The sequence below is a fragment of the Camelus ferus genome, chromosome 4 (assembly GCF_009834535.1).
Source record: "Camelus ferus isolate YT-003-E chromosome 4, BCGSAC_Cfer_1.0, whole genome shotgun sequence".
NCBI classification, from domain to species: Eukaryota; Metazoa; Chordata; class Mammalia; order Artiodactyla; family Camelidae; genus Camelus; species Camelus ferus.
The window spans coordinates 15,612,464-15,638,305 of record NC_045699.1 but is presented as its reverse complement, the minus strand read 5'-3'; the positions used below and the strand labels follow the sequence as shown (position 1 = coordinate 15,638,305).

The window sequence follows — 25,842 nt, the reverse complement described above, 5'->3', positions numbered from 1 at the left end:
GAAAGGGGCGCTTATAAAATACAGAACACCTTACTTACACCGGGAAGTTTTTAATTGCCAGTATTTGGAAGAAATTTAAAAGCACAAGATTCCACGTGTGTAAGAAAGAACGCTCCTTTGTTCATTACAAAGCTGACACAAAATCAAGACATTTAATGGCAACGTGTCTCCTCCCTGAAAGCCGATTTACTGCTATTTACCATTTCTAGGGAAGTATTTCCAAGAGCTAAGCAATAGTTTTTAATACTGACTCCTCTTCACAACCTGCTCTGTGGCACCACCACCTCCTTTCAGATCAGGGAAAAGGCTTAAATGGATGCTTAGATGACTTACTTGCTCTCAATATTTTATCCCACAAGGCTGTGGCATATCATACAAAGGGAAGTGTATTCATTTTGGTCCTCGGATTTTTCTACTGAAGTCTTAATTTTACAAGAAGCAAAAGTACAAAGAGTAAAATACTTCAGCAATCCAAGGAACAATGACGAACTTTCCAGGTCCTACTACAGGAGTACCTAATACAAAATGCAAGTGTTGGAAGGGTGGTAAAAGGGAAAGCATAACTCTGGTTCAAGCCTTGGTCTCAGGGTTTTCAGTGGGTTATTAAGGTTCCAGTTATTTACAAATGTGGAAGCTTATTACACATAAAAGCTCTTAGTTCCAATAAACTCTGGATAACTTGCTATCTCCATTTTAAAAGCCTCTTCTTCACAATTACCATCCATTTGAAGAGTGATTTGACCCATACTCTGTCCTTTGAGACATCACATAAAAGGACTCTCACCTACTCAGAAATCAATCTTTTCAATTAGATGAAAACTTAATGAAAGCTGAGATCATCTTGATGAAAGCAAAATACTGCCAAAAGGCAAACAGCTTCACACGCTAACGGTAAACCCACAAAGTTGCTAGATGATAATTCTGCTATACAGTCATCACGGTCCAAAGATCTGTGACTTATCTCACTGGGGCAATGATTTTCCGTAAGTAAGGCATTCAGGGTTTACTATCCTTGCAGGGAGCCTTGACACTACCACTGACAAATCTATGTACAGATTTGGTTCCCTGAACAAAAGGTGTTTAGTCTATAATTAAGCCTCTTCAAAACAAAGAGGAATATCCCAAATAATGCAAGAGGTATTCTGAGAACAACTACACTTGCCTATGTCCTTTGTACAGATCACCCTACTGATTCAGTTTCACGATCATGGAATACAAAGGAGACTAAATTTAGGTGTGCTTATCCACTCACTTTAACCCCATTCCCCTAGTGGCCGATAACAAGGATGCATCTGATGGATAAGAACCCATAAAGGATGAGGAATGGGATGATGGAAAGCAAAGCTGGTTGATGTGGAGTCCAACCCATAAGTGTGACATGTTAGCCCATTTAGGTAAGTGGACACAGGCTGAATTAACCTGACTTTTATGCTTCAATTTCCTAATTGATACAATGGATACTATCTGCCCACCTGGGCCCTGAGCTGCTAACAGTAAGATTTAAATGCATTAAGATTTGAGACAAAAATGAACCAAAATCCAGAATGAATCCTACTTTAAAACCAAAAGTGAATCTTCATTCTACTTAAAAAAAAAAAAAAAAGTTTTCCCAAAATGCAAACCAACAAAAGCATTTCAAAAAGACAACTATTTTCTAAAAATCATTAATTGGATTTTAAAATACAAGCAGCCCAAACTAAATGTGTGATCCCTGAGTAAGTCCCTCATACATCACAGGGGCAGTGTAAATATAAACATAAGCTGAGTGAAGGAATCTGTAAGTCATCTTCGTGTTATAAGGTAAATTCCATGTAATACACACTTAAATGAGACATGGATGCCAGGCATTGGGGGATTGAAAACTGAAAGTTAAGGTGCTGGGGGTAGGGGACAGGGAAGGGGCGATAGATAATGACAGAATAAAAGGGGCTGAAAAGAGATGAAAAAAGGCATCATGTGTAGGATTTAGAGTTGCCATAATAAGATATGTGAATGAATAAGACGCATGGGCTAAGAATTCATCGACCATGTTCAAGGGGAAAAAATATTCAGCTAGTTCATAAAGTGAACATTGCATCTGGGAAAGACTGGAGAACTCTGAATGCCTTAAAGTACTTGAAATCTGTTCTGAAAGCCATAAGGAGCCAATGAAGGTTTCAGGCAGGAGTGCCAGGACCAGAGCTCTTCTCTACCCGTCTTTTACGAGGTTCAAACTCAAATGTGTCTAAATCCAACAAGGCTATTTTTATCCAAGCAAATGGTTCATAAAAATCAGTGCTAAAAAGGTTACAAAGGACAAACAGTACTCCAATTGATCCACAATGTAGGTCCAATACCTGGGCCCCGGGAATTCTAGTGTGATTTCAATCATGCAACTCCGGAGCCAGATGGCGTGAGTTCTAATTCCAGCTCTGCCACTTACTGCGTCCTCAGGCCAAGAACTTAAGCCTCTCTGTGCTGTTGTTTCTCACACGTAAAACTGGCAAAATTTCACTATGTACACCTGAGAGTTCTGAGAACTTGCGTGAAAGAACGCAGACTACTTACAACAGTGCCTGGCACAGAGAAAAAGATTCCGAGTAATGCTGAGATGACCACTTCGACTATGTCACATCCCTCTGATACCTGATCGACATTATGCAACATTTCCTACAGAAGGAATGTTGATTCAGGAGCCTTTGTAGAGGTGTTTGTGCGTGGGCACAAAGGGAGGAGTCAGGTTTTTCTCTTCCTATCCTTCCAAAACCACAAACACAAAGCTATATACCTAGGTGAACACTGCTCTTTTTCAATATGCCTTGTCCATTTTCCCTCTCTCAATGGCTTAAAATGGTTCCCAGGCACACATATGTAATTAAAATTCATTATCTTAAAAGAGTGCTTTAGGAAACCCAGCAATCAAATCTGCTATCATCCTTTTTTATGGGTAGATATAATTACAACCTAATAGGCATCATTTAATCAAGATGTAACAATTAGGTTCTTGAATCCAAAATTTGATCATTTTCTTCCTTGATAGGTGTACAAAATTTTCTCTCAGGTGGTGGTCATGTAAAGTGAAGGGCGGAAGAACTATTAAAACCCTTATCATAATGGCCTTCTAAAGTGTTAATTATTACCCAATTATGACAGACATAATCTTAGAGTAGAGAGTCTAACACAACGTAATGCAATCTCATAGCAGTTTTTTTTTAATTTTTTCACTTCCATCTCTAAACAACTGCCCACAGAAAGCCCAAAACACAAAGTACTATTTAAGTCTGACCTACTACTTCTAAACAAGAAAACACAGTCATTGCTATCAGCATCCAACCCTTCCCTAGTTCTGACATCAGCAAACCAGATATTTAAAGGAGAAAAGCAACCCTATGCTTGTTTCCCATCCCACATTTTAGACATAAGAAACAGGGACCCTGTGAAGTGACGTGCTCTTCTAAGACACTCAGAGTCACATCCGGACTAGAAGCCAGGTCTCCTCCAGTAAAACACAAGATTTTGTACTCCACCTCTGCTCCACCATGTGAGTGGGGAGAACGGAAATAATTCTGAGGGCCTACATTTTCACGTCTGATCACTGTCTCTCTCACATCTAATTACAATATCTATCCCCATTTCCAGCTAAATAAGATTAATTCTTAGTCACTGATGGTTAATAGTAACTCCTGCTACTCCCAGCAGCCAACACCCTAGTTTGAAAGGGATGCAGATCACTAATTAGTGCATCATCTATTGAGAGCCTGTAATTGCCTTACCACACCCAAGTCCCTTCTGGCTAGACTAAGCTTCTTTACAAACCTAATACAAGAGATAAACACACTTGGGCAAAAAATCTATTAAGAATTAGAAAATCCTGAAAGGGCTTTATTTATCACTGAAAAGAGAAATCTATAATCGTCTCCATTTTCCATGATTCTTCCTTTCTCAAAAGCTCTGAGAGCATATCTAAACCAAGACCACACCTTTTAATTTAGCGCTGTCCAAGAGCTCTGTAGTGGAGAGGGCAGGTCTGATCTTCATGCAGGATTCGAGGGATTCTAAGTATTGTCGAAATAAAGCCTTAGAGTCAAATCATTTCTCCTACAACAATCTCATTACCTTCAGTCTTAAAAAGAATTCAACTCAAGAATGAGAAAAGAAAACAGCTACTGTTTTTGAGAGCTTTACTACAGCATCCCAATTAACCTTTCATCCTAGGTATGATGACTGTACCCATTTTTGTAGGTCAAGAACTTTATAAGGCTTGGAGAGGCTGGGTGACTTGGGTAAGGACCCTGAATTCTTAACCTCAGGTTTAATAATCAAGCCCTAAAATGGAAGGGTTCCTATTCTTTACTCTCAAGTTTACCTAACACTGGCAGAAGTAACCAGGTTGTCAGCTCATACCAGGGTCACCTCACACCCCATAAGTTGCAGACAGAGAGCATCTCTGCTAAACCAGCATGAGCAAAAATGGCAGCATGCTTCCACACCAAAAGCCCCTCGGCAACCTGCAGGGCACCTTCTCCCCGGCCCTGCTCCTCTCATTCAAGGGTAACTTGAAATGGACTGCAGCCGCCATCTGCTTTCTTAAAAAAAAAAAAGAAAAAAAAATTTCAATCACCTTTCAAAGAACCGAGGTTCCCATCTTCACTAACAGTAACTCGTTGTGATCTATGTAGTGTGAGAATGAAAAGCTACTTATTTCAAATAATGTCACAGTAAAAGTTGAAAACTATTTTTTAAATTTAGTTTGGGGAAGCACATGATGTTTGAAATTCTTATTCCAACACTAATTCAGACCTAGCTTCGTTCGATATGGATGCTTTCAAGGGCCATGAACATGCTTTTTAAATCTCCTCAGAGGATCTCACTCTCATTTATTAAATAGAGACTACAGGAAAACTGGCCTTAACATCCTCTTCCTGCTCTTCCAAAGACAGAGTACCTCACTTAGGCTTTTCAGATCAAGAACACATTATATACCAATAAACCTTGCAGTCGGACCTAGCTTCAACCCCAAATATTGTGAATAGTATGGCAATCTTTTCCTTCCAATTTTACTTTTCATCATGTCCATTTGCAGCTGTGTAACACAGACACAGTTGACCTCCAGACTTTTTCTCAAAACAGCTCTTTACCTTTAGAGACACTCTTACCCCAAGACACCTCCAGTTACGAAATATAAAAGCCCAGAAGACACACAAAAAGCAGCACTGTTGGAAACATTCTCATATTTAATATACACATTTTTTAAAACTGCTGCCTTGTATCTTTTGAACTAGGCAGGAATTTTCTCAGGTTGGAGGTATCTTTACAGCTACAGGGATCTCCAAATAAAAAATTGATTAATGTTTCTTACTTTGAATTTTGTGTTTGAAAGGAAATAAAAGCTTCACTGTCATTCATTCAATAAATATTAAGCTCTGTATATATGGATATATCAGAATATAAAAATGTCTCCTTGACCACAAGTTTTTTGTTTTTTGTTTTTTTTTTAAAGAATGCTCGACACTGCTGGTATGGATATTTTTTGATCAGGCCAGAACATATGAAGGTCTCAATATAGGACAACACAGTGTTCAGGAATTTGTTATCCAAATTAAAATCCAGGAACTGTCTAAATGAGCAAATTTGAAACTCGAAAGAAATTAATTCTATAAGAATATTAAAGAAACGTGAATCACACAAAGAAAAATAAATGGACACCCCCTTACCACCAACAACCTCGTTTTGCATTTCAAAGGAAGGGACTGCTGTGCCATTTTCTTCTCCCAAGGACCTCAGCACCCTGGAATGGACAAGCAAAGTCCTGCGACAAAGTGGTTTGAATAACATCTCACTTTCTTCCTCCTTATCCACCCAATTCTATGACTGAAGGGTGAGGGGTGCAGGGGTAAATAAACGCAGTGAAAGGCTTTGAAAAAAAAAAAGTGCAGGTGTGTTCAACAGCTGACAAAAAAGGTTAAGATTCTATATACACCCACAGTATCATTTAGTCAACTTCTATTTAAGAAACAAACTAGGACAATGAAACCAATGTAGGAAAAAAAGCGCTTAGGTGAACTACTCCAAGGTGCATTTTTAGCTCATGTGACCTTCCAAAGAGCTCCAAGTGTGTGTGCGTAGATGTGTGGGCACGGGTGTATTTATAGAAAGTGTTGAGAGCACTATAAAAAAAATGAATAAATCACAGAAAGTTAGTCCTATAAGGGACTTCTGAGAGCTAATCACAGCTTCAATTTTTAGGTAAGGAAATTTAAGAACCAAGATTTGGACCAAGGTAAAACTTGCCAGTGATGCAACCTCGTCACAACATTCGAGTCTTCAACTCCCAGCACAACCTCACCTTCAATAATTCTAATTCCATGTGTTTATTCTTAAATTTGCACTTTCACTGGAAACGTGACTGTCCACTCCTCCTTATAATACAGATTCTAAATTTTCTTTTAAGGTTCAAATGAGCCTCGCTCTCTTTCTTTCAGGAAGCCATTAGTCCAATTCAGCAGTTCTCAAGTGTGATCTGGGAACTGCTGTAGGTCCCTGAGACCTTTTCATAGATCCAGAGGTCAAACCACCACCTTTTTCTCTTTTTTCTTTCATAAATGTAGAGCTTTCCAAAGGTTTTATGATGTGTGCTATCTACTTCTGCATTCAGTCTGGTGTAATACGGGAATACAGCAAACTTTAAGTTGTACATTAAAGACACGAAAAAATGTAAGAGTGTGCCACTCTTACCATTATTTTTGTTTTAGAAAATCATACATATCCTTCATTTTTTAATATTTTATTTATTTTTGTATTATTTAATTATTTTATTTTGGCAGAGGGATCAAAGTAATTAGGTTTGTTTTTTTAGAGGAGGTACTGGGGATTGAACCCAGGATCTCATACACACTCAGCATGCACTCTACCACTTGAGCTATACCCTCCCCCTCATCCTTCATTTTTAAAATGTTATTTTTGTTAATGCTATGGGATTACTTTTGAGCTAAATATATTTTTAACTTTCTTATCTTAATCGCTGATTAAATAAAATGTTGATAAACATATAAACAAAAGGTCTTTTGAATCTTCAGTAATTTAAGTGTAAAAAGGGGTCTTAAGAAAAATTTTAAGAAATGCTGGTCTAACTCAGTGCTAAGTAACTTTTCTTTCATGAATTCCTTTAACACAAAGGGATAAAACTTAGAATGGCTTCCTATGGTTTTCCTTACCTTCAAAGAGAAGGTTCTCCAGCCCTGGGACTGTGTAAACTACTTCTTATGCCCATCGTGGTTTTATAAAAATTCTATGTCAAAGGAAGTTGAAGTAATTTAAAAAATCTCCTTCTACCTCTATAAAACCTCTCCCAAAGTGCCACCCATATCTACCTAGTTCCATGAACCTTTTCCCAACTAAGCAGCAGCCCTCACCAAAACCCCTGTCCCACCATTAACTCACTGCACTTCCTGTCTATCAGCTGTCAACTGGACTTGAACAACTTAAGGACAGCATCCAGATCCTCCTGCTTCTGAATTCCCAAAGACCTGGCACAATGCTGGACTTTACAAAGGCACTGAACACTACTCAACAGTTTAGATGGGGAGAATACTGGAATTCTATTATCTTTTGAAGTAATTAGTAACTATATGTTAATGTTTTTGCAAATTAAAAAATACATGTGATGCAAAAAGATCATAACTACTGAACACTGTAAAATGAGAGAGAAGTCTGATTCTTCCAATGCACACACCAGAGGTTAACAGTTTCATAAACAATGCGAACATTTTCAAAGGCAGTACAAACATGTACAAACACAGGTGAGGAAAGCAAATACTTCAGTATACACACAGAGATCTTTCTGTGATGATCTCTGCACCTTGCTTTTTACATTTAAATATCAGCACATAGAGAATTCTTTCTCTATAGATGGCTACACCATCGTCCCTTGGTATCCATGGGGGACTGGCTCTAGGGACCCCACAGATACCAAAATCCCAAGGATTCTTAAGGCCTTAAATCAGCCCTTGGTATCCACAGGTTTGGTGGATTCCACGGATTGTAAACACGGTATTCGGTCCGAGGTTGGCTGAATGCACAGATGCAGAACCCCTTCACAGACAGAGGGCTGACTATAATAGAGATATGCCCAAATTAATAAAACTGAACCCCTAGTGATAAATATCTAAGGTTTTACTATTTCTAATAATGTTTGCAATAAATACCTTATACAAGAAAGCAAAAATAGACATTTAAAGATAGAAATTTTTGATTCATAGTCAATTTACATTTTTAATTATGTTAGTTGCTGCCAAAAGCCCTCTAAAAACCTATTTATAATCCCACCAAGACATAGCCTGCATTTTAAAAAATGAAATAGAAATAATACAGTAGTAAGAGGTGCGGGTATTGGGAGAAGGAAAAGTAAGTCAGGAACCAGCCATGGGTCTCATGACAGCAGCCAATGTCCGTCCCTATGTATAAGACATTAGGCACCACCTTTACCACAGATCCACCTGTATAAAATGAAGGTGGTAGTCAACACTGTGGATAAGGGCCCCTCCAGCTCTGACATTCTCTGATGTCCTTGAATTTGCTGTGTATATAAGAAACACACATTAAATCTGAAGACAAAATACTTATTCTCTCGGGCTGCCCAGAAATAAACAAATGCTGGGAAAGTCAAACTGCTGCACTGGGAAAGTAAATGCTCTGATAAAACCCCTGCTAGGAATTTAAAAATGGAAGCGAAATTGAGAGTAGAAGAAATGGCCACCTAAGAGGAAAGATAAAAACCCATTACAAAAATAACAAAGAAAGGATCACTTTAGTCATCTGGGGGTTTTCCTAGCATAAGACAAGCTGCATCTCAGTAGAAGAAATACAGCTAAATGGCTATCACCAGCGAGGACCAAAGCACCCTGATGGCTACTAATTAATAAAAAGTCACAAACATCCCTTTCAGGTTTACCATTTGAAAGAGTGGATGTTAACAGGAGATATGATTTGCTAAGCTAAATAAAAGCTTTCATTAACAAGAAGTGACAGGATCACAACCCTGCTGCTGATAAACTGCCAACATACCCAGGGCCTTCAATGAAGGGCTGCCCATTTAACATATTGCAGCTTTAAAATGAGTTGCTTTAGAACAAACAGTTCTATGTCATGGCAGGCCTGCAACATACCAGATGGAGCTGCTGCTGTACCCTGGTGTGTGTGTGTGTGTGTGTGTGTGTGTGTCTGTGTGTGTGTGTGTGTGTGTCTGTGTGTGTCTGTGTGTGTAGGGACTAGGCATCTACCACAGGAGTACTCAGCCCATCACCCTTCTTAAGGTTAGCCTTCCGTGATCAGAGCATCCACCTTACACCTCAACTTCTCTGCTTCCAAAAAGACTCAGTGTTGAGCAGAAAGCAGCCATTCTCCCCAAAGCCCATGGATTCACACTGCTCTTAGACAGGGCTGGCGGTCACCCCTGGAGCCTGCCTGGCAAACACAGCCACTTCAGCCCAGTCCTGAAGCAGTGATTTTTTTTTTTTTTTAAATATAGCATGCTTTGAAGCTGTACAAAGTGGTTACAGAAGCATCACACCAGATCTTTTCCTGTGTGGTCCAAGGAAACTGTTAAACTCGCCAGCAAGCAGACTGCAAATAGATACGGTAACATCTTAATTATTCACAACGATGCATGAAGAAAAACAGCACTGTTATTATTTTAAGATGATTTTCTGTATTATCTACTATCCAGCACTTAAATACTATCGTACAGTAATTAAAAGTTCATAGAGAAATCTCAAAATGCTCAGTTTAGATATGAAGAATTTTGATTAACTCTGACTGATCAAATATGTATGTTACACACAGCATCTTCTCAGTAACCTGAGTACCCAGGCTGAGTATGCTATTAAAAAAAAAAAAAACTTACATACAGTGTTAATCTTCCACATGCGTAATTTTATCATTTTAAACTTTACTTTAAAAAGACAGGGCCGACTACGTTCAAGGAACAAAGCTATAAAACAGGATCACTAAGATCAAGGAGCTTGCAATGTAGTTGAAAACATTTAATAAGTGTCCTAAAAATGCCAACTAATTTAAACAGCCATTAAGAACAGGCCAGACACCGAAGGCAGTGGGAAGTTGTTACCTCAAAACCCATTTCCCTCACCAGCCCCTTAACTCTCACCCCTGCTGTCCATATAATGTGGGAAGTAACATTACAATTCTCTCCTGACTAACACTTGGTTTTACTTCTCTCCAAGTTCCCCTCTATCAAGAATAGAGGTTATTACTGTCTATTTTCAATGGCTTCATTTGGCACCTAAGGAAAAAGGGACCAAGATCTAAAAGCTGTGATGAAGTAAGAACTAGAAAAAAAAAATTCTCCATGACATACAGTAAAAGGGAGTCAAAGTTCTGATTACCTTCCAAAGGACCATATAATATTAAAAACAAGAGAGAAAAATTGTTTTAGCCAACAGAGTCCACCTCTCAGAGGAAACCAGTGAGTTAAGAATATACTCTAGTAAATGCAGTGATCTAAAAAGTAGGCAAGATAGTATTTTAAAATATCATGCCATAACTTCACCATCCTGTATAGTTCTGATGATGTGGGATGTTTGGGGGGGGGGGGACAAACCACTAGGAGAATTCACTTCCTCATTTTCTTTAAACTCTTTCTCCTTCTTGTCTTTTTTTTTTTTTTTTCTTTTTGAGTACTTAGAGCAATTTACCAGACTTTACCAATCTTTTACAAATATACAGAGCCCTTTAGGATTAAAGGACTGCCCAAAAGGCATCCAGGTCATTTTAAGAAAAAAAAATATTTTTCTATAGATGTCTTTCAAGGTTTCTACAAAGAAAACTGCCTAAGCCTCTTCCATTCCAAGAAATGCTTCAAAGACAATTCCAAATTAATACAGTATCTGATTTTAGCTTAAATTTAAACAAATACTGGAACACAGTATTGTGAAGAAACGAGGCTGGGTGCCACAATCTGGCAGATCTAGGTTCTATAAAAGGTTATTCATAAGCTAACCAAATAATTCAATCAATGACAAACTATAATTTTGGCCAAGTTGGTAAAGTACTCCAGGCCAAGCAAAAAAGCTTAACAGATACTCCTCTTTATAGTCTTTTATAACCTCCATCCATACACTGGAAAAGTGCTACCAAAAAAAAAAAGTTCGTAACTTACACTTCAAAATCAGGTGGAGACAGCACATTTTCAAAGCCATGACTGAAGAGAATAAAGGATGAAGACTATGCAGATCACACTGCTGATCCTGGCAGTGACTGTATACTTTTTAGTAGTGAAAGCTGCCTAGTTACTGTTATACTTGAGAACATTAAAATTGATTTCTTGGCTGTTTAAAAAAAAAAAGCCACATCTATGGTGAGATACAAACTAGATGGCAAACATCAGAACCAGGATTTAAAGTTCACCATAAATTTATCAAGGAGAGGAGAGTTCAACTTCAGGACTCCCTTTCTATTCTAAGATTCTAATGCCTATCAAATTAAAAACCAAAAGTCTGCCTTGGTATGAGTAGGGAAGGGTGAGGGTAGATGGGAGAAAGATACGTTAACAAATTAACTTCCCTGACCCCCACATAAGTTAGGAGCCCCAAAGACTTTCCCCACATAGCACAAATCACAATTATAAGTAATAACTTGTAGACCTTGAACATGTGCTTCCTCCAATACTCTAAGCTTTATGTCAGCAAGGACTAGCTCACATTCACCACTATGTCTCAATACCTAAGACTGTGTGGCATATAGCATGAACACAAATGTTCACTAAATGAATGAACTTTTGCACAGAAAAAAACTAAGGCATTTTCACATATAAACTGGAAAAATAATTGTTTTTAAACTACTGCAAAAATCAAAAACAAAGTGAACAGGTAAGAAATCAAAAAGAGAGCAAAATATCAGTAAGGTCAGGAGGCACAACACAATCACAATAATTTAAATTCTATAAAGGAGCAGGTCTAGAGGAAAGTTTAAAGTTTTAAGGAGCCACAAATAAAAACTTTAAAAGGTAAGTGCATATTTTCAAATATTCATGGGCTATTTAATAAACTGTCAGCAAATTTACTTCATTTCTTTAGACAGTTACAAACACAGAATCATCATGAGGAATGGGGAAGAGGGGGAATAAAAAGCCAGCCACAACAAAAAATTTGTTGTGGATAAAGTTCCATAAAACTCTTTAGGGAAACTCAAATAAAACAAGACACCCATGACTTGACAGCAAGTCTCCTGATTTCTTTCTGTTTCTGAATTCCTTAGAGAACAGGGGAAGTACAGAAACATTTCACTCAAAATTTTTGGAAGTGGAGGCCAACTTTAAAAAAATTTAGAGAAATTAAAAAGAAGTGGGGGATATTTATTAAAGTCAGAATTTAGGCTTGTGGTGTCCTGTGAGATGAAATGACATAACAAGCTATTCAGCTTTGAAATCTCAACACCTCTCTTGACTTCTGCTTCATCTTCTGATGTCCTAAATCTGGCTTAACAGTGTGGAGCACCCTTGGCAGGACTCCCTTTGACGGCTATGCTCTACTCTTTGCTGTGTGCATAGCCTGTCGGGCCAATTTTATACCAGAGACATTGGCCTGAAATAAGTAAAGACAATTTTATTTTTTTAGGTTTGTACCAGCTTCACAGAGCATAAGGATTAAATTCACAGGCTTGAAAGAGTAAAATATACATGAGGATGAAAAACCAAAGGCCATGTTAGCAAGCAGCTACTTCAGCTTCTCTATTCTAAGTTAACATGAATTGAAAGCACCACTAACTTCCCAGCTGTGAGAAAAATAAAAATCATTACATTAAGTGAATGTATTTATGAGATTCAAAAAGAATGTAAAAACTGCACAACTAAGAGTTGAGGAAATATGGCATTAGTTAAAGCAGTATTTTTTGCTAAAATTTCCTTGTAGTGATTAAAATTTTAATAAGATCACCTATCATTCATGGTTTACCTACAGATGCAAATAAAACTTTCTCAGTTGACAGTAAGTTTTAAGAACTGCGTTATCTAAATTCCCAAACTCTGAATTCAAATAAATTAAACAAGTATTTCCTGAATTTCTACTACAAACGAGCACCCTGGATGCAAGAGATACAATAATAAACAAGACAGATGTCCCCTTTCTAGGGAAGAACAAGATTATCTTGAATCTGTACTCTTCCCATCCACCCTCCCTCCAACCAATTTTTCTGACAGTTAAGCTAGATAAACAAGATGAATCAGTAACAATCTTTACTGGATGGATATTTTGTTGATTCACGTTTGGAGATCATACATGCTATGGAGCACGTGACCTGCAATTTTCTCCTCGGAATAAAAACAGTTGCATTTCTAAAACACCACCAGATTTGGAACTTACTAGTTTCAGAAACCTAAAACAAGTTTAAAGAATAGCCCTTACAGATTTTCCACTACAATGAGCTAAGGTTATCGGAATGTCACTTTCACTGGGAATAGGACACACAGCAACACAATCTCTTGATTTTAACAGAATCCTAAAATAAGTCTGAAGAATGTGTTTTCACTTCCTCCCTTTTGGATCCATACTTCATATGGTTCCAAGCAGTAATCCTGCAATCAAGGCTGCCAGCTGGCATCAAGAAGACTGGTGCCTGTGATGGAATCCTTCCAGAAGTCACCTGGTCACAGACCTAAAATAATTTAAGGTCAGAATCCTGGCCCCAGGGAAACAGGTGGTGGGCATTCTATCAGAAGTGCTTCAGGGGCTAGAGTGAACCTTTAAAAACAAAAACCTGTTAACAACCGCTCCACCGCTGAGGAGCAATAAGGCCTGTAGATGAGACACAGCTGATATGCTCTTGGCTCTGTCTCTGGCCTCTGCCACCTTAAACTACAACCAACATAACGACCAGAGGTAGAAAGAACATCAGTCTGGAGTCCAGGTTAACCGGTAGTGAACTAGGAGCCACAAACCCAAATCCCACATCCCCACTCAACACGTTGAATCCTTGACAAACCACCTGACCTCTGAGGCTTATTTCCCTCATCTATAAATTCATTATCCCAGGGAACTATAAGGTAAGGTTCTGGAAGAATGGAAACACTGAGTGTCACCTGTCACTAGAAGAAGTGTCTCCTGGTTCCAACATTTTGGGTGATGCATCACCTTCAGTTACTGATTCCACCTGTTTTTCCATCCTAATAGCCAAGACTTTGAGTCACTGAAAACAGGCAGCTAGCTCCTTGCTGCCCCTCCCGATACACTGCCAATTTGACAGTCCAACAGAAAATTTCTTACTCTAATCGAATTCTTATGAGACAATAATTTAGAATTTAGTTTTAGAAGTTGTACAAAAGAGGAAAAACCCATCTCTTCACTTTTCTTCTCTGGATCACAAACTATGTTGTTCACCATGAAATCAGACTTTGCCCCCTACTGTCCACAAACAATACTGGTAGATTAGCCAAACTTTTTAAAAAGTCCAGGGAACAAGAATACATATTCCCAAACAACCATTTCCAACTGAAGGAATGATCCTCTCTAGCAAAACAACAAGATGAAGCAGCGTGTAAGATGTCCAACTATCTTTCAGAAGGAAGAAAAATAATGTAAATGCCATTAGTGGAGAGAAGCTCCGGGCAGACCTAAGAACACCAAGAACTGACATGAGCAAGCTACCATCAGCAGCCTTCATGCTCCTGGCGGACGTGCTTTTAGGCATGAAGAAGTCTCAAGGAGAAGGGACAGATCAGTGCTCTCAGAAGCATCCCAGCTTTCGATCTGTCATTCGCTTCCTCCTACTCGAACTATACTCAGGGAGAAGGAGCCAAAGAAACCTTATCATCCTTACGACTTTTTCCTGGATGTTTTGAAAAATAAATGTTACACCCAGAGGAGGCTCCTGGCACATCATGCTGTCAAGAGATTACAACCACAGGGAAAATCTGAGGGCTTCAAGTGGTTCCACACACACATGCCTGGGATCTGTTCTTCCTTGGACAAGAGCAGAATTAAGACAGTCACAGTGGTGTCTCTCTCCAGCCGCAATTTAAACTTGGCAGGTTCTGCATTACATAAATATTCTTCGCCTGTGACTGGGCTCCTGGCAAACCAGGAAGTAGTTATTCACACGACAAAAGAGAGACCCAAAAGGGACAACAAGGACATATGCGAGAGAGTGGAAGAGGGAAGACACAAAAACTAAGCAAAATAAATACATACACAAAACGACGAAGGAAAGCCACACTACTGTCCTCAAAACAATATGCAGCATCCTGGCCATATCCTTAACGCTCAGACTACAGAGTTATGTCCCTTTTCTCAAGTCCTCAAACTACTATTAAGCTTGGAGGAGGAGGCTTGTGGTATCTTTTAAATTATCGTTTTCTGCCTCAGCTCCTTAAGCATACAGACCAAGGAATATAAGAACACGGATGTTTTATAAACTTCTCTAAAGCTCTCCTTTACCCAGTACCCAGCACTCAGCAATAATGTGTGATAAAACAATAAGTATTACACAAGCTTCCAGGCTTCTGAGCACGGTCCCAATACAGAAAACTTGGAAGACATCTCTTAAAATCCTTTAAAAAATTAGAAGAAAAGATTTTAGATGAATCTGGATAAAAGTCTAGATTCCAAGGTAACCACCAGCCCATGTATACCAAAGCATTTCTAACAGCACAGTAAAAGCTCCATGACAATGATTCTTAAGCTTCTGACAGATAAAAACACAATTAAAGAAAAAAAAAACCCACCCCACAATGGAGACACCCTGGAAACCCCTCAACCAGATGCTCCGGGGCACGTCAAAATAAGCAAGATTCTAAAAGAATCATATAATCATGGAAGATGCTTGGTATCAAGAACTCTTTTTAAGTGCCTCCTGAAACTTACAGTATATTTTAAACCATACACACAGTTAATTCAAAATTAGGTTTTTTTCACAATAAGCAAACACTTTTACTCACACCTCAGATATCTAAAAAAAATCTGGCTAGGCTAGAGACTGCACCAATTTTTAGAACTGCCAGCATTAAGCTCCTATTATTCTGAAGGGTTTTGCAAAGATGTTCAGTACATGGACATATTCTAATTCCTCGTTACGACTGGCCCAGCTCAACTGGCTGCTAGGAAAGCAGGGTTTTATAGGCATTGTTCCGTCCTCAGAAGCTACATTAATGCTGGGTTGATAAAATAGATCTTCATATCTGTTTGCCAGGCTGAACAAAAAGTTAACTAAAAACTTAAGTGCTTAAAGTCACCAAAAGAAAGCTCTACACTGACATTTTCTACCTACTTAGCACTCATCTGTATTCATCTCACTAGACAGTAATACACACCAAAGTTGCTCTCTGCTATTCAAATTGTGCTATTATGCTCAGGAGTAGATTAATAATATCCACCTTCCTTATTGTAAAATAAAATTACAGCATTGGTCCAAACATGACATGTGGAGCCTCTCTCTACTTCTGCTGGCACATCAGCTTGCTCTATTGCACACCTGGGAGAAAGCTCTGCTGAGCTGCCCTGCTGTTTCCAGAAAGGGGGAGAAAAGGCTGAAGACTGGGGGAAAAAAAGGGTCGGGGGCAGGGGGAGAGGAGAGAAAAACAACACACTTATAAACCCCACACCTGCCAACCTCTCATATCAGCTCTTCTTTTTTTTTTTTTTTTAAACAGCATTCTTAGGGGAGAATGCCTTTTCTAAGTGGACACCATCAGCAATGAGGTTAGCAGGTGGGCCACGAGCCTCTTTTAAACAGCTCATAACATCCTATTAGTTTTCAAAGCACCAAGCAACTTTTGCTGACCTCAAAGCATCTGAACAAATATAAGCAGGCAACAGGCAGAAAGAAATCCCTGCTCCCAGTGTGCGCTGGTCTAAAATTCCAGGGGAAGGTGAGAAAAGGTAAGATGAACTGATGGAAGCGTATCTTATAAAGGAAGGAGAAATTGTCTTGCAACCAGGCATTAAGGAAGAACAGGTCCTAGACGAGACTGCTCTACCTAAAATAAAGGAGACTTCAAGATGTAGGTTTATAAGGAGTAATCTAATGTAATTCTAACATTATTTGCAAACATAAAGAAAATCAAAAGAATAGAAATCTTTAGAACTACTGCCTTCCTAGATACTTGAAAAATTTTCTTAAATTCCCATTGCTTTAGAAATTATACCATTAGAAATGCAAACTCAAATACCCACAAAGGCCAGGCAGTAATTTATTATGAAGTGAAATAAACCATGCTCCACATTAAGGGTGCAGTTGACAAATACAGGTTTGGTGTTGTTCCACCTTCAGACATTTTCAAGAGAGACAAAATATGGCTCTATATTTTTATATGATACCTCCCAACACCTAATTAACAACTCACTTTTTTTAAACATAGTTTGGGCCAAATAGAAGAGCTACAGACCATATGCAGTCCAGGGGCCACCATTTGGGACCCAGGGCAGAATCCATTTTTCCACTGACACCCATTTCTCTTTCATCCTCTAAAAGCGGCAGTTGTCTTGGTCACAGAAGATTGTCTTCAGTGAGTAAAATCTAACAAAATGCTTAAAAGCCAACACAAAAGTGCAAGCCAAGTAAGAAAATAAAGGGACAAGTGAGTAGGTTACGCCTGACCCAGAATTGCCAGGCTAGAAGCAGAACTAGCACAGGGCTCAGATGCACAGACAGGTGAGGAAGGGACAGAGGGCTAGCACAGAGGTGTCAGAGAAGAGAGGAAGGCTGTGGGCGGTTCAAGTTCTTTGCAGAGACAATGGCTAGGAAGGGATGAAAGCCAGAAGCACTGATGACCCCGTATTTGGGAAAAGTCCATGAGTCATTCACAGCCACAGGCTAGAAAGGACCCCAAGGGTTTAAACAAAATAAAGCTTCGACCAGTAAGTAGCACCCAGGGGAGAGAAAGTGGTGTTGAGTAAACTCATATAGAAATAGGCCTTACTGCGAAGAGGTTATAAAAACTTGCTCACTCTATAATAAACTTTGTATATTTAAAATACTGTAGATGGCTCTGCAATAAAGGTGGGTGATCCTCACATCACCAGAGGTACCTCCAGTAAAGTAGCAGCATCAGTGAAAACAGAAAAACCTCACTTCTGAAAAGTAGTTCAGAGGAAATTTAAGATCAAGGACCAACAGTTCCAGGAATATTTTCCCCACCTTACCAAATTCGGTGAATTTATTTTCAAATACACTGTGATTTATTTGTTTTGAAAAATACGTCCTGCACTTCTGAAATGCACAAATGATGCCTAAAGAATAAAAAAAAAGTGCTAAATGTCTTTTAAAAACTGAACAAGTGAGCAATTTTCAATAACTTACTTGACAGGGCATCCATCAATGACTTTTCACTTGGGGTAGTGAGAGAGTATTCAAAACAAGCAGGGGAAAAAATGTTATTTCTGTGTCAACTTTATTTTTTGATGTATAGGAAAAGATCCTTGGTAAGAGATTAAACAAAATTCAAATCAGAAAAATATGGACTGATTATTTTAATGTAAATGCTTAAATTTTAAAATTTGATTTCTCATTGAAAAAAGATGAAAAATTTAAATTAAGACATTTATATTCCTGGAATGTTAGCTGGCTAAATTCTCGTAAGTTCACATGTAATCTCTTAGCATTATTTATATTTTCAATGAAAAAATTGTATTTTAAAATTCCCTTCCAAATTCCATTGATATATTTATATGTATTCCCATATTGAAATGTTCAAAGTCACAATTCTCTCCAAACCTCCCTGCAGTCTGGGAATTTTCTCTTTCTCCGTGGCAGAAACATACATTATAAAATGGTATATTATAAAGACGGTATATTATAAAAACAATGGTTCAAAAATAACACATTGAAGGCCAAATACATAAAACTGATCTATGAGGACCATCTTTCTATTCAGGAAACATGGTCATCCCACTCCCAGAAATCTCTTTTTTAAATATGCTCATCGTCACCCTGTCTCTGAGACGTGGAGGGCGAGGTTTCATACTTAAAGGAAGGTTAAGAAACCAAGGACAAAAGTAACTGAGCCAAAACCAGAGGACAGAAATTTCAGACTTTCAGGTTAGTATTTTCCACCTGGCTCTAAATTAAGAATTTCAAACGAAGTGACAAAACCTACTGAGGCAAGACCACTCAGGAGCTAAACTGGCAGCAGTGTGCTCACAAGACGACCTTACACATATAGTATTTGTTTACAAAAATCAGAATGGATTTTAAAACAAACCTGTGAGGAGACAGGAAGCTTAGAGTCCACCGTGGATGAAAGCTGAAAGCCCACATTGCTAACATTCCCAGCACACAAGAGCTGATTTGACTGACTTCTTCCCGGTCTCATCAGTATAAAACAACCCCAATTTTCAAAGTCCTTGCTCCCAAATACAACCTTATTTTAACAGTCTTTACTTCAGGGGGCAAAATGATAAAAAATTGTACGGAAATTTCTGTGTATGTGAATTTCTCCAGGGAGAGATGGCCCACAGCTTTTTTCAGATGCTCAAAGAGACTCAGAACTCCTCTATCTTAACAAGAAATCTCAATTTTACAGTGACTCTATAATAACGAAATACAGGAAAGCTAAGAATTCTGAAACAACTATTGCCCATATTCTCATAAGGAGATAAAACGAATCAAAGTGTACTGAGCTTCAAGTGAGTCTGACCACTGCTAACTAAAAGCAAACTGAAATAAAAAGAAAATCCATCCTGAAAGAACAAACAGTTTGATGTTTATGAAAATAGGGATTTTTGTGATATTCCGTAATAGTCTTTAAAGCTGCTGAAATAATCTCCAGAAATGAATGGCCCACAGTAACAAAAATTCTGGAGAAAAAGAAAAGCTGCTCATGAAGAATATAAATTGCCTGAGACAGATTCCTTTTTTAAGTCAAGGAGAAAAGGCTGGTATAAATCTATCACTATTAGATTAGACAAGGGAAAAATACACAAATACCTCAACCCAAGAGTTCAATACTTACAACGCAAAAGCAAAACCTTCATGTTGTAAAACAACTAACATTTTACTAAAAGTGTCTCGTGATAAATAAGGCTATTGAGAAAAACCACGTTTTTTCAAATCTACAATTTCTAAGAGCAGGAAAGAGGGTCTTGCCTGTCAAACCTTATTTGCTATTCGTTTTCAGTCAGAAATTGACAAAAGAGAAATCAGTTATATGGACAAATACTAGTCAAGTGCAAATTAAAAGAAAAAAAATACAAGTTACTTGCAATTAATCAGGCAACTTCCAAATTGGTTTGGTTTTAACCCCATGCCCATCAATTCCTATGACCTTCTTGTTAATTTTACCGATTCCACTCCTTGCCAAAGCACCTATGAAGACTGCTTACAAGGAAAACCCGTCATCACACAAAACTACTGAGCAACATTTGAAAGGCAAACATACAGCTAAGAATATCAATGAAATTAATGCACTCAAAGCCTAATCCACAGCTCTGAAAAAATAACATCTTTACCAAAAATAGATTATTTTTATGTAGACCAATCTCTGTAAACATAGCGTTAGTATTAAAGGTGAGGATGGCTTTGAAAATGCTTACGGAAGACTCGCCTTTAATTTTTTACTATACGACAGATTTCAAGGCTATAGATACAGAAAGTTGTCTCTCCTTAAAAAAAAAATTCTCCCGTGACCTTACTAAAATTACTGTCATGATATATATATCTTGCATAATAAAAGCCAAGTCTGTTTCCTGTTAGTGAAATTTTTTCTAACTACACCATAAAACCGCTATGGGATTTTACTGTAATTTTTAGTTCAAGTTTCAAGTTACCAATCCTACTTAAACCATAAAGCATACCTTTTAATACACAAAAGCTTTAAAACAAATTATTGCCTTTCAAGTTTAAGAGCCTTCTGTGTCTACTTAGCACTTGAAATCAAAGAAAAATCAACAAGCATCGCAAACCAACTAGTATCTAGAATCAAACAAATAGACGTTAAGTGTTCTTTCCAAATTAGAAACAGAACAATGGATTTAGCATTAGAGTACACATGTGGTTCTGTGATTAACCAGAACCAGTGAAGACTGCCACACCTGTAAAATGAAACTGGCCAAAGCAAGTAAACATTCTAGGCACCCAATGTCCTCCACAGAGTTAATTCAAGAGTTGGGTGTGGCATCACCAGTGCATAAAGCCTTAGTTTTCCAACAATTCTAGAATACAGTACAAGCATAAAGCAGCAATGCTGGCAGCTAAACATTAACAATCAAGAAGGCCTCTAACCAGAATAAGCTACGTGATCAGTGGGTCCCAGTACAAAATGAAAGTACTGGTCCCCTTGTTCAAAAAAATCAAGATTTTCAAGGGGGACAAGTTAGGACTGCACAGGTCACATACCCATTAAGCAGCTTTGCCTCCAACCAAATATCCATGCTTTAAAAACAAAAAAAAAAATCTTTAATGTAGTAGCTTACCACGATCACGGGCCTGTACAGTGGCTTTTCCAAAGAATCAGAAAGAGCTGGGATGGACTGCTACGGGCAGGTTTTCCACAGGGTGGCACACCATCCAGGCCCCATACCACCTGACCCTCAACACCATCAAAAAAATTAACCAGACCAGGCTAAGCAACGTGGATCTCCAGCCTCCCTTATGCCAGATAAACATCGTTAGTGACAAAGGTGGCAATAAGAATGTGATTCTGCAATAGACTTAATAAGATTTCAAATGAGCACAAAAGAATTGACTCTACCATGCAGACCAAGAGATCAAAAAGGCAATGGTAAAGTCAGTCTTGATGAGATGCTATTTCAGAGTATCCAGCCCTCTGGGGTAAAAGAACATGAAGAGTGATTTGCACTGTGGTGCTCTTGTGCCAGCTAATGCCTGAAAAGCGTCCTATGTTAAAATTTAAAAAAAAAATTTTCCAACCAAAGAAAGAGGAAATGCTTGATCCCAGCTTAGAAGCTGGGGGTATTCTGGATGGCTGTGTTGTGTCCTTGAAGAGAATTTGGGACTTCTTTCTAGAAGAGAAGAGAAAGAGATTTGAGGAGGGAAAAGAACTATTTTTAAAAATTATAATCACATTAACAGAAAGCTAGAATGGCTGAAAGTGGTAACAAGGATTCAGCCATGAACATCTGTCTGTATAATAAAAAGAATCAAAAGGCTGGATTAAGAACTGAGGTAGTATAAATGCCCCTTAGAGCACTGTTCTTCTATAACCCGCTGGGAGCTGCATCTTAACTAAAAACGCCAAACCAGACAGAGAAGGACCTTGCTTCTCTAGGGAAGAAGCATTTACCAGAACCAACCAACCAAAACCAAAAAAGGAATTCTAACAACTAATAAATACAACCTGAGCCTAGAAAAGGAAAATAAGGTTCTATAGGAAACAACAGTTGGACCTGGCGGACAATGACCAGTTTGGGGTACCTGTTCTGTTCTAGGAGATATCCTAAAACTAAAATTCTCTTGAACCATGAGGAAGGAGTGTGTGCAGCTTAAAACAGCTGACCTGACATGATTCCAAAATGCAAACAAGATACAGTGAAGGAAGCATCTAAAAACAGGGAGAAAGGGGGCCTTTAAAGCCCAAGGCTCTGTCTTTGAAAAGGAAAAAACCTTATTCCCGAAAGGTGGCAGCACAAAGTTACCCAAAAAGGCAACGTGGGGTCAGTTTTGATCACACAAAAATATTCTCTCAAAAAGGAAAAGGCAGAGAAAGCACAGAAAACTGGATGTAATGTGCTTCTTCATAATGTATTTTTTTCTACCCCACCCCAGCCATTACCTTCCAGAAATGTTTCCTTCTTGCCCTCTCTTCTCCACTCCTCCCCCATTTCCAAGAGAACTTTCTCTTAAACACGTACCCCCTACCTGAGCGGTGTTAAATCAACATTCTTACACACCTATTATAAAGAATGGCTCAAAAACAAATGCGGTAATTCCGCAGTCCATCCAGCAAAATAGCCACCATTTCTAGACCCAGAGGTCCAGATGAAATAGGAGATCCAGGAAAGCATTTCCATTCGCTCACCAAAATGGAGACTCCAGGTCAGCTTCAGCAAAAAAGAGCGACCTCTGCACAAATGAAAAATTCAAACGACTCTGGGAAAAACGATTCTTGACAGTGTTGTCTTCAAAAACAACTACACAGTATTTCAAATAAACCGACTTTACTTAAGGAAATGGGGAAATTACACCCCCACTGGTATTAGTGTTGTTTAATGGACTATTTGTCGTAAGTTTGGGGGTTGAACTACATTTTTATGAAGACTTTATTATTATTGGTAGGTCTACCAAAAATTTAAGTTTTAAAAAGCTCTTTGTCCTTGTCGAAGGCATTTCATTTTGCATTGTTAAGCACCCCTCTTCGGGGAGGGAATAAAGGAGAGTAGATAGCCGGTAACAAATCTTCCTTTTCTAATATTTTCAGAACATGTAAAGAGAAGAGATGAAAATTTAATCGTAAAAATTATCTTTTAAAATGCACACTAGTTTAAATGACCATCTGGATAGCTACGACTCCGTGCTTGGTTCATATCTAGAGGCAAGGTTTTGCGCCCCGGCCCTCTAGGATAACAAGTAGGATTTTAAGGAAACGCCGTGGAAAGACTGTTTGTTGGTCACCGTCACGACCACTGGAGGAGCACCTGCTGATGAACCGATTCAGGTCTGCACGAGAGTCCACCAACCTCACCAGTGCACGCACACGCGTCCGTGCACGGGGGCGCAGCTGGCTGGCCCTCCCGGCCGAGCCGGAGGCAGCTGCCGCAACCACCGCGAGCGAGCGGAGCCCAGAGCCTGCCTCGCCCGGCCGCCCGCCCCGCCCCGCGGTTCCCGCCCAGCGCACTGCTCGCGCACAAACCCGGGATGCGACCTCGAGCTGCGACCTCGCGCGACTACGCCCAACCTCACCTAATGTGGCGCAAGGGGGAGAGTGGTCCGGGGATCCTCTCTACTCTGCCTCCGGGCGCCCAGGATCCCCAAACCACCTCCGCACACCGCGTGGCCGCTACAAGTCTCTAGATGCCCTGGGAGCGCCAAGGACCACGCGCGAGGCGCCGTACCAAGTGGACAAGCCACCAAACACCACCTGGCTGGAGAAACCAGTGAACACACAGTCTCTCACAAGGCGGGGTTGCCAATCCACCACAGGAATCCTGCCCTTTTCCTAGAAAAGCCCCTTCCCCCACTTTCGCTCCAGTACACTCACCTGCGTCTCGGCGCAGTTCTTCTCGCGCTACACGCGGCCGTCCCCGGGTACGTCCACGCCTGTGCACGCTGCCTGGCGCTACTGGCCCGGCTCGGCTCCCGCCGCCCCCAACCAGCTTGTGCCCACAGGAGGGGCGGTGCCACCTCCCGAGGCGCCCAATTCCCTCGACTCCCGCCGCCAGGGGCCGAGCTCTAGGAACTTCCCGTGCACAACCTCCGCCGCCCCCACTGGCGTTCCCGCCCTGAGCCCGGAGAGCTCCCGCTGAGCCAACGCCGGGCTCCGCAACACAGCGCCGCGGCGGCGCGCACAACCCTGAGCCTTAGCGTCCAGAACAGACTCGCGGCCGGGCGAGGCGTGCCCGCCCCCGCCCCACGCCCCACGCTCCCCGCACTTGCCTGCTACGACTCGGAGCTGCACCTACTACGGCTCGCGCCGCCGGCAGTCAGCACAGCCGCGGAGAGTCGCTCCGGGCAGGCTCCGCGGAGAGGCAGTGGCGTCCCCAGTGCTGGCGGTGGCGGGAAGGCGTACTGGAACCCGGCGGAACCCCCGCCCCACCCGCGTCGCGCCGGCGACCGGCCTCCTCACCCGGCCGGCAGCTGCCTCAGTGACGCTCGGGCGCCGCGGTCCCGCCGTTTGTAGCGGGGCGGGGAGGAGGGGCTTGCTTGGAAGAGCGCCAGGAGGCGGGGCCGACGGCGAGTTCGCGGCGCCGCGGCTTCTGCCGCCGGCGCGTGCCCAGCCCAGCCGCCCCGAGGGTCGGGGCCTGGGAGCAGACGCCCGACTGCGGCCGCACGGCTCCTTCCCTCTCGGCTTCCGATTCCGAGCAGGCTCCCTGACCAGGTTCCCCTGGCGGCGCGGGGAGCTTCGGGCGCCCAGAGGCGGCAGATTCCAGGTGCACGTTTGCAAACCCCGAGGCTCGAGCGCTAACGGGCAGCCAGAGCGATTCGCTCGGGGGTTACTTTGATATATATATACGTACATATATTGCAAGCAGAGTTAAAAGGCTTTTTCCCCACTTCACAGCTTAAGAGTCCGGTCCCTCTGCGGAAAACTAAAAGCTTGCCCCCGATGCCCCTCTGTACCTTTCTAGAGGGAATCTGGCGTTTAAATAAGCCCTGAGTACCTGTGCGAGGTGCTATACTCTGCTTCAAACGCAAAGTAGGAAATCTTGTACTCGACTAGATAAGCGCCTGCCGCTCGCCGCATCCTTCCAACGCCCCCCACAGAAGCCCCGAAATGGCCAACTATTCACAGAGGGGGCGTCCCATGGCTGCCTTGCCTTGGCCCGCCCCTACGCCCAGCTCAATCGCTTTTCCCCAGAAAAACCTGTGCCTGTCTTCAGACCCAAACCCAAGACTGGGAGTCAAAACCGACCCTGAGCCATGCGGCGGGAGCACGTTTTTACACCTGCCCATAAGCTTAATTATGAGAGCACCTGTCGTGTTGGGTTTTTTTTTCCCCCATTGCAAAGGCTTCCGTTTTAACTCTTACCCCTAAAAAACTGCATTTAAAAATATCACCTGTCAAACCTACCTGAAATCGCAAGAGGTAAAGGAAAGGAACTGAGCAGTGGGCGACTGAGTCGCCGCAAGAACGTGACCGAGGTTACAGCTTCAAGGGCATGATGCGGGTTTGATGCAGCAAGGTCCGCTAAGGGCGCCCAATGCTCCCCGCCCCCACACGACGGGCGGGGCTGGGGGACCTGGAGG

At 40.8% G+C, this 25,842-nt stretch overlaps 1 protein-coding gene across 9 annotated transcripts in view; it reads right to left on the bottom strand.

Moving 5' to 3' along the window:
* ELAVL2 (ELAV like RNA binding protein 2) overlaps positions 1-25,842 on the bottom strand; it is a 151,313-nt gene that overhangs the window by 99,066 nt on the left and 26,405 nt on the right. The window contains exon 1 of one of the 9 annotated variants that reach the window (XM_032477589.1): positions 25,667-25,832. The exons of 7 other annotated variants lie outside the window; for them this stretch is intronic. The gene's annotated coding sequence lies outside the window, so the exon portion shown is untranslated. Of the gene's footprint in view, positions 1-24,531; positions 24,739-25,666; positions 25,833-25,842 lie in introns of those variants that run through there. One more of the 9 variants, XM_032477588.1, reaches the window with a different exon arrangement.